The sequence below is a fragment of the Gambusia affinis genome, linkage group LG11 (assembly GCF_019740435.1).
Source record: "Gambusia affinis linkage group LG11, SWU_Gaff_1.0, whole genome shotgun sequence".
NCBI classification, from domain to species: Eukaryota; Metazoa; Chordata; class Actinopteri; order Cyprinodontiformes; family Poeciliidae; genus Gambusia; species Gambusia affinis.
In genome coordinates this window covers 4,543,420-4,550,125 of record NC_057878.1, presented here as the reverse complement: position 1 = coordinate 4,550,125, position 6,706 = coordinate 4,543,420, and the positions used below count along the sequence as shown (strand labels likewise).

At 38.1% G+C, this 6,706-nt stretch overlaps 1 long non-coding RNA gene across 2 annotated transcripts; it reads right to left on the bottom strand.

Moving 5' to 3' along the window:
• Positions 1–4,313: 4,313 nt before the first annotated feature.
• On the bottom strand, positions 4,314–6,703 carry LOC122839828. 2 transcript variants are annotated; one of them, XR_006372119.1, is made up of 6 exons: positions 6,497–6,703; positions 6,345–6,429; positions 6,082–6,183; positions 5,859–5,928; positions 5,615–5,760; positions 4,314–5,519 (listed from the first exon to the last, which is right to left on the bottom strand). It is a non-coding gene; the product is annotated as an uncharacterized LOC122839828 (long non-coding RNA). The 2 variants fall into 2 exon arrangements; XR_006372118.1 differs by lacking the exon at positions 6,082–6,183 and having other exon boundaries at positions 6,497–6,699.
• Positions 6,704–6,706: the final 3 nt, after the last annotated feature.

Below are 6,706 nucleotides of genomic sequence, written 5' to 3'. Positions count from 1 at the left end.
TAATTACCTTACAGGAAATCTCAGTAACAGGTCCTATAACTGGAAGTATATTATACAAATATAAAGTATAATTAACTTATGCATTATATAAGTATTATTAACAACTTATATAGTGTATAATAACGTTATACTAGAAAATTCCTGAAGAAATTTAACTGGGGCCTGCCAAAGTGTGCCCGTCGGTTTGGACCCAGCGTTCTGATGCTAACAATTTGCATCAAAGGAAAGAATACAATGTAATCAATAGAATCAAAAGAATCACAAAAGAATGTTAAGTAAACTGGACATCACCATTCACAGATAAAGTAAGTGTATAAGCTAAAATGAGCAAAATGCTAATGTTGGCGAATGCTCTCAGTAGCATGTGGGATATTAGAATGTTCTCTGTAATTTACTTAATTCCTTCAGTATACATTAAAGAAAGATAAGTAAAATGGGTAATAGCTTATTTAAGCTAAAAGCTAAAAGAGAACTGCCTTGCTCAAGGCAGCTCCCTAACCTGAGAGAACCAGATAATGCAGAATGATATCATTGTACCCTCTGTCACCAGGGGGATATTGAGGCTTTTATTTTAAATTTGCAGTAATCTTCATATTAAATGCACACTAATAGTGTGTAAGAGTGCTTGATAACCAATCACGTCAAATAGAAAATGAGCAAATATATGATGTAAAAATTGCCAAGGCTTTTATTTTGAATTTTTCAGTAAGCATCATAAGAAATGGTCAATCTAATCCCATGTGTAACAGTGAATGTGTTAAATTGTTTCTATAATGCTCAAAACACAAGTAGTTCTAAAGGCCAGCTCTCCTCCTCTATTTGTAACTGACAGTTCCTACCAGTTGTTACCTTCAGTCTTTGTAGTTCTAAAGAGCAGCTCAACTGTCATGAGAATGAAACACACAGGAGAGATGGAATCCTAATAGTTTCAAGCAGTAATCAAGTATTTTCTGATCAAAGCAGGCCAAACATATCTTTACCTAAGTGTTGCCAATAGCATGTTGTATCTTTGAATGTTTTCTGTAATTGACTTACTCAATTCAGTATATTTAAAATGACTAATAAGTAAGAAAATAGCTAATAGTTTATTTAAGGTAAAAGTCTTATCTAATGATTTTTTGCTGCAAGGCAGATCCCTTAACCTGAGAGAAGAATATAAAGCATTCTATATCTCCCAGCTTAGATCAGTTTAATCTGAGGGCAATATGAAGGCTTTTATTTTGAAAAAATAACATAAGCTTCATATTAAATGCCCAACACATGATTTTGGTCCTATTTAATATCATTAGGTCAATGGTTGTTGTATTGCACTGACTTTCAAGCCAGTGCCATAACCTGAGAGGAAAAGATAATATAGGCAGAGATTTTTTCCTGCTATTTCACTCTATGATCTGACAGAGATATTGGGGCTTTTATTGGGAAATTTCATTAACTTTATTTAAAAAAAACATTAATCCTGTGTGTAACAATGGTTTGTATATCATAATCAGTTATAAAATGCCCAAACACAAGTAGTTCTAAAGGCCAGCTCATTCCAGAGTGTCCTCCCATAAATCAGCTGCTCTGACCTCATGTGTTGTAAATAAACAATGGATCAGCTGGTAACTTTTCTGTGTGTGAGACAGAAAGGGGGAAAAAATTCTATCTTTGTGAGACACCCAGCCAATTAATATGGAAAAACACTAACAAACCTTTGCTCTTCAGGAACCATACATATTCAAAAACCGTTTGAAGCGATAAGAGGGCTATTTGTCTTCCATCAGATTATGCAGCATATCATATTTTACCTCATTCACAGTAATTGCAGTGATGAGACAAAATTGTGCAGAAACTTTTCAGAAATACATGGAAGTGAATCAGGGAGGCTCAGTTACCCTGTCGCATTATTTCACTCTGAAGCAACTTGACAGAAAACCGTTGCTAGAGAAATATCATCACATTTTACCAAGCAGGCACGCCTCCAATGTCTGACCGAGTTTGATACCAATCAGATGTTCCATCTTCCACCTCAGCAATTTCAAAATCGCTTTGGGGTCAAAAATCTGTCTTAAATTCTCACTCACTGGAGCGCCAGTTGTTGCTCAGTTATGCTCAACGCGTTTCTGTATCGCAGGTTGGAAATTTTGCAGTCGCAGAGACTGAACGCCATCGTGAGTCCGATGGTCTTATAAAAATAATAGCACACCTGCGGGCCGGGATTCTGCAGCATCTCTTACCACTTTTGTGGCTGGGCTGACCCAAGAAGTGCGAGTTCGTGTTGTGGAAGAATAATAAATAATACTTAAAGAGACATTCTATTGGGTAGAATAGCCACTTGCTGCAGATCTTGAAGTGACTGACTGCGAGGCAAGTCTCACTGCTCTCATCTTATGCAGCAGCTATGGGCAGGAACCCCAAAGATGTTAATCACTTATTTTAACTGAAGTGCTTCTGGTTCTGGAAATAATTAAATGTGGCATCCGAGTGGAACCTCTGGAGATGAAGCAACTACAAGGATTGTGGACAGAGTTTTAAACAGACAAATAAAATTTACAAGGATTTATTTAAAAAGTGAATAATTAAAAGGGGCGTCAGGTCCTTGAATGCAAAGTCAATAAACAAGTCTGTAGACTCTTAGCTGGCCAAAGGAGGCGCAGTCCACCTCTGCTCCCAATCCTCCAGTCTCTTGTCCTCCAGTCCCTAGTCCTCCAGTCTCTAGTCCTCCAGTCTCTAGTCCTCCAGTCTCTAGTCCTCCAGTCTCTTGTCCTCCAGTCTCTAGTCCTCCAGTCCATCTGCGCCGTCCTCCAACGACCAGTCCAGGTCCGTCTGCTTCTCCATCCAGCCGCATGACTGTCTTCCTCTCGTCCCTTAATCTCGGTGTCGATGACTTATCATCCTTCCCGCTCTTCACGCTGCTTAATTAGATGCAGAGACTGTGCTCATCAAGTCGGGCGTCTCCCGATGTATGTGGCACGTGACGTCAAAACAACCAATCAGAAATCTGCAACACAACAACCCAATAACTCCACTAAATCTAACAAAACTAGATAACTTCACATTATAACAAGCAATCCAAAACAGAGATATAAGGAATATAAATATGAACCAAAAAGGAAAGACGAGGCCACATTAAATAAACTTTAAGTTAAAAGGAAAAGGAAAGAATACAACAAACTAGCCCCGTATCACACGTCACAGATTGGAAAAGGAAAGTATTCAAACCCCGAATCTGACGTCACAGATTGACGTCAATGACCGCCTGAAACAGAGTCTTTGAATGTGGAGCTTCTGCGATCATTTGGTCGCTAATCATTTTCTTTGTCTTGCAGGTAAATGCTTGTTAACAGAAAGGCCATTAATGAAAGGTTATCCTTTCTAAAATGGACGAGCATCGGTAAGCAGGACACAAAAAAGAGAATTTTAGCATCAATTTTTATGTAAAGGCCTGTATGAAAAGCAGGATGATATGTGGCCTCTGATTGGCTCAGGTGGTTGTTGGTGTTAAATGACGGTGGTCTGTGTGATGTGAATAAACTTTAATAGTCACGTGATATGTGATATAGATGTAGGATGTTGTAATAAATAGATATTTAAATCTTCATCACAGTATTTTTATACAGTCCTTGAATGTAGACTGTATAAGATCTATATTTTATACAGTCTATCTGCAATAATATAGTCACTGCGATAATTATCTGCAATTGTTTAGTCACTTTGTCTTTTATTTGTCTGTCTATATTTGTAAAAACAAAAACCCAAATATTCTACCAGTTTATAAAATGTATAATTACCTTACAAAATAATGTCACTAGAGGAAATCAATACTTCTCCAGTCAATGTGTCAGATTTCACAAACGTGACTCAATCAATAAATTTTTATGACAGGCTAAATGTTTCTTGGGCATTTTAATTCTTGATATTTTTTGTTCAATGGCTCTCTTGTTCTTTTTTTTTTTTTTTATATGATTCTTAATCTTTTATTTCTGGCCACTCATTTGTTTGTCCACTATTCTTTTCTCATGTGTTTTTTGTCCTTTATCTCTTTTTCATGCAGCTCTCCATGTCCTGTTAGTTCCTCCCAGCTTAGATCAGTTTAATCTGTTCCTTTAGACTCCGTGGGAACAGAATGAATGTGAGAAGAGATTCTGTATTTGAGCCCATTTTTAAAACATAAAAGATGATCAAACTTTAATGTTTTCTTGTTTGTACCAGGCTAAATGCCAAAGAGTTTAAATATCATAAAAAAGGAAATCAAATGATTGTCCTGCTGCTCTAAAACAGATATTTATCATCTCAAATGATCCAAATCTGATATCTGAATAAAACCAAAGCAGTGGCGGCAAAAAAAGCTTTTATTGAATTTGCTTACAACTTAATGTTATTTCACTCTATGATCAGATTGATTACTTTACATGCTTTCAAAATCAAGTTAAAATTTCACACAAATATAAAACAGAATGCAATAAGGCCAAAAATACATGTTTTATTATATCATAATACATAGAAATAACCTGACACTGCAAAATAAATATTACATTCGTTAATATCTTCCTCCTGCTTCCTGTCTTGTAAATAAACACCATGATTTTCACACTGTTGTGAGACTTTTCTTTAGCATTGTGATGACTGTGAAATATAAACTTAATCTTTAAGTGTACACATTTGTTCAATTTTTACTCTTCAGAAACCAACAAAATATGTTTTTGCACTGAGCGGGAGCCACAATGATCTTTTGTAATTCCATCAGATTATGCAGCATATCTTCTTCATTCCAAACATTACATACTCATTATTACATAAAAACATGCTACCATGACTTTTGTTTTGAACAATATCAGTTTCTGCACAGAGCAAATGAGCTGAACACATTCTTCAACAGGTTGAGTCCAGGAACAAGCTCATCATCATCATCCTCTCCTGTCTGCAGCCAAACAGAATCTCATCCTCCTCTGACCCACAGCTTTCCTGTCAAACCTCAGATGTTCCATCTTCCACCTCAGTCATGGACTCTTCTGCTTCCACAAGTTTGTCTTCAACCACATCAGGAGACGCTGCTGCTCCCTTTGCCTCCACCTCCAACGTTTCTGTATCTAGAAGTCAGGTGAAGAAGCAGCCGGAGAGACTGAACAGGAACGAGGCTGCAGGTCCAGATGGTTTCAGTCCCAGAGTCCCTCTGTGGGATTCTGCAGCATCTCTTCAACCTTTGCCTAACCCAAGAGGAGGTTCCGTTGTTGTGGAAGACATCCTGCCTGGTTCCGGTACCGAAGAAAAGTCATAACGACTGTAGATCTGCAGCCGCTTGCTGTAGATCTTGAAGTCTGCGGCTGAGAGTGTCATCTCTTCTGCTATCATCTGTTGGTGCAGCAGCATCAGAGCCAGGAACCTCAAAAGGCTCAACAATCTGATAAAGAAGGCTGGATTGGTTCTGGTTCTGGTTCTGTTCTGGAGATGACTGTGGAACCTCTGGAGATGAAGCAAAGAAGGATTCTTCATAAGAGTCAAGAAAGCTATGGACGACTCTGACCATCCTCTTCATGAGTCTGTATGGGGAAAACAGAGTATCATCAGTCAGAGGGTTCTTCAGGTTTGCTGCAACACAGACTGCTCATGCTTGGTTTGTTATTGAAGGACCTACTTCACATGGTCCTTCTTTATTCTGTGTCCTCAGGTTCCCCCGGTTACATCAGGAAACTTCATCTCAGGATTTCCAGCAGGATTTTCTGTGTCCCTTCAGTCCTCTGTGTCTTCTCTCTCCTGATTGGTCCAGTGCTGCTGGTGATGCTGGAGAATCAACACATGATCAGACACACATTCCTTAATCTCTGTCTGAATAACAGATGATTGAAAGAGACTTTCTCATCAAGTCATCATGTCCTCACCTTTTCCACAATCTGTTACAGCCAGTAGATCAGCAGGTGGAGCAGGTCTTCTTCTTTAATTGTTGGTCAACTCCAGTCATGGTACATGAGTTGACGGAGAAATGAAATAAAGAGAAAACAAAACAGCGTTAAAAAACAGAGAATATACAGAAAAAAGAAAAAGTTTGATCTAAATTTCATCCATATTTAAAATTGTTAATTTGGTAAAAATATGTTTTCTTACTTTTTTTGTCAACAGGGTTCTCTTATCTTCCTCCATCTGACTGGTGGTGTTGAAGGTGGAGGTTTACAGGTGGAGCAGGTTTCTGCTTTCATTGTTGGTCAACTCATGTCAAATGACACGAGTTGATGTAGAAATGAAATAAAGAGAAAAGACAACAGGGTTAACAAACAGAATATAAGTGGACAATAAAGAACAATTTTGAAATTTGACATCAATTTCATCCATATTTAAAATTGCTAGCCAGGTAAAATATGTTTTCTTACTTTTTTTGTCAACAGGGTTCTCTTATCTTCCTCCGTCTGACTGGTGGTGTTGAAGGTGGAGGTTTACAGGATGAGGAGATCCAACCTGCAATGATCAGAGACATTATTGATCTGCCACCAGTATCATGTGAAGGTGGAAAGCAAAAACTTACAAGCAGTGTGAAAAACAAGGGATCCAGAAGGCAGGAACCACATGGACAACGATGAAAGGATCCAGCGATGAGCAGCTAAAACCTGAAAGATTAAAAACTGGGAGACTGGATTAGTAGAGGAACAGGAGAGAATAATTTACTATATTGGAGAGCAGCGTGTTGGGAAGCACCACTATTACACCCTGAAACATGGGGGAGCTGAGAGGAAAA